The 2,629-nt window shown below is 51.3% G+C and overlaps 1 pseudogene; it reads left to right on the forward strand.

Annotated features, from left to right (window-relative positions):
* The first annotated feature begins 457 nt into the window (after window positions 1-457).
* On the forward strand, window positions 458-1,804 carry LOC136449634 (glutathione S-transferase F11-like; annotated as a pseudogene).
* Window positions 1,805-2,629: the final 825 nt, after the last annotated feature.

Raw genomic sequence — 2,629 nt, forward strand, 5'->3', positions numbered from 1 at the left:
GACTCGAGAGAAAAAAAAACATCAATACTCATGGTTGATGGTCGGTGTGAAAACAGAAGCTTTAGAATACTTCTCATGCAGTGTGAAGACCTGAAATAGTTTATTGCATTGCCTTATTACTAGGAAATGTGATCTACCACATCAAGCATTTCATATTTAGAATTCTGAATAGTTTTACCATATTAAATATAAAAAAAGCTCTAATCTTTTTGTTGTTGTGCATGACATATCTACATTAAACTCCTAATATTGTATCCATGCAAATATTAAACATATCTTTTAACTGCGCCTTAACCAGATGTTTATCGGGCGCGTGCGAGGGCGCGCGTAATGGACTAGTGTTATTAGGGCCGTTCGGCTGGTGCAAAAAAATTAAACTATTCATGACTGAAAGTTAATGTTTACGACTAATTTTCTCAGAACAAATTTCTTCGATTCAGCCAGACTCCCGCAAATTCGTCGAAGCTAACGGGGCCATGGTCACGACGGCATCCGAATCCAACTGTTCGCCGAGTCTCAAACCAGTGTGGGGTGCTATAGCTCCTAGCCTGCTACTCTAGGATTCCACCCTCTCCATCCCATCAACCCGCTCCTCAGTCTTCAGTTTAGGTCCCCAGAGGCGGCGAGGCGATGGCGGCGCCTGTGACCGTGTACGGGCCGGTGATCTCACCAGCGGTGGCCCGCGTGGCGGCCTGCCTCCTGGAGAAGGACGTGCCGTTCCAGATCGAGCCGGTGGACATGTCCAAGGGCGAGCACAAGTCGCCGTCCTTCCTCAAGCTCCAGCCCTTCGGCCAGGTCCCTGCCTTCAAGGACCACCTCACAACCGTCTTTGGTACCTCCCTCTCCCAGTTCTTCTACTACTCTTGTTGCAACTCCAGTAGTATCTTTTGGGTTTTATTTATGCAATGCTTCATGGCATTAGTATTGCAAGAACACCTGCAATTTTCACATTTTTCACTTCTAAGTTCCTTTCGTGTTTCGTCAGCAAAGATGCAATAAGAATACAGATCTGCAGTTACGTTTTGAAGCAGAAATGCATATTTTTGCAAAAGTCCAAATTGCTGAAGCATTAGGATATATTCTAGGAGTTACCTGTGCATATGCATGCCTAGCTGGTAAAAGAAAACCTAAGAGATCTTAGATGGCCAATTTCTTTACTCTGTTTATGGTTCATCTTTGGCAGAGTCAAGGGCTATTTGCCGTTACATATGCGATCAGTATGCGGACCGTGGTAACCAGGCCCTTTTTGGCACGAAAGAAGATGGTGCTGTTGTCCGTGCTGCCATTGAACAGTGGATAGAGAGTCTGAAGGCCAGAGCTTTAACCCACCGAGCCTGGCTATTATCTTCCAGCTTGCATTTGCACCGATGATGGCCCGGGCCACTGACCTGGCTGTGGTTGAGCAGAATGAAGCCAAGCTCGCTAAGGTGCTTCATGTGTATGACCAACGGCTGGGGGAGAGCCAGTACTTTGCTGGTGATGATTTCTCCCTGGCCGACGTTGTGCACTTGCCCAATGCGGATTTCCTTGTGAACAGGACCAACAGGGCTGGCTTGATCACCGAGAGAAAGAATCTGGCTAGATGGTGGGATGATGTCTCGGCTCGTCCTGCATGGAAAAAGGTTACTGAGATGCAGAGCGCACCAAGGCCCTCTTAGAGCCTTTTTTTTTTGTTTCTTTGAGCAGCTTCTGATGGCAATTAGTGGCATTCTCCTTGTTTTGTCATCAAGTCCTTGTTTGTACCGTTGCATGTTCTCTTATCGGTCTTAACTCCTGATCTATGTATGGTTGGATCTGTTCTTCTGGTCTTTTAGTGTCGGGGACCTAACATCGGGTACCCCAGGAGATGGAACTAATAACCATCGAACGTTAAAAACTTCTGGACGGACAAGGGCGCCGCTACGTTTCTTGCCCAAATGACGGGAGTTTGGTTCCGCCTCGCCCGACGCCTTTGGGCCAGCTCCGCCTCGTCCGAGGGCTTAGGGATAGACTCTGCCTCGCCCGACCCCCGAGGGCCAGGCTCGGTCTCGCCCAAGGGATAAGGGCCAGCTACGCCTCGTCCGAGAGCTTAGGGATTGACTCTGCTTCGCCCGACCCCCGAGGGACGGGCTCGGTCTCGCCCGAGGGACGCCCACAGCACTGCTTCCTACTCCGACCCCACGACTCCGACCCCGCGACCGGGGCTCGCGGGAAGCCTGCTCACCGCTCTTCTCCGACCGGCGCACTGAGGGCCGACTGGAGCCATCCAACCGGGGGCTCCCCGTTCGGAGGGAACTAGAAGACGTGCGGAGAAAGGCAAGGCATGGCTCATAAGTCAAAACCACTGAACCAGAGCCCATACCCTGCGCCCCGACAGGAAAAGTACTGCCAAGGAACGACGGGATGGGTGCTTTAGACCCTTCCAGGCGTAGCAGAGCCTGAATAGTGTTGTGGGCACGTGCTCTTCGCCCTACAGAGTTGTGGGCGCCGCCTTCAGCCCTCGGGCACGGAACCCGACGTAGACATACGACAACCACTATGGTCCAGAAAAAGACTCGCGTCCTCCACAAATGACGGATATGCTATCACCACGATATGGTCCCAAGGGAGCGGCACCCGCTTCATGGCCCCTCGGGTCCACCAGATCGGA

This window comes from Miscanthus floridulus, chromosome 1 (genome assembly GCF_019320115.1).
Source record: "Miscanthus floridulus cultivar M001 chromosome 1, ASM1932011v1, whole genome shotgun sequence".
Classification (NCBI taxonomy): domain Eukaryota; kingdom Viridiplantae; phylum Streptophyta; class Magnoliopsida; order Poales; family Poaceae; genus Miscanthus; species Miscanthus floridulus.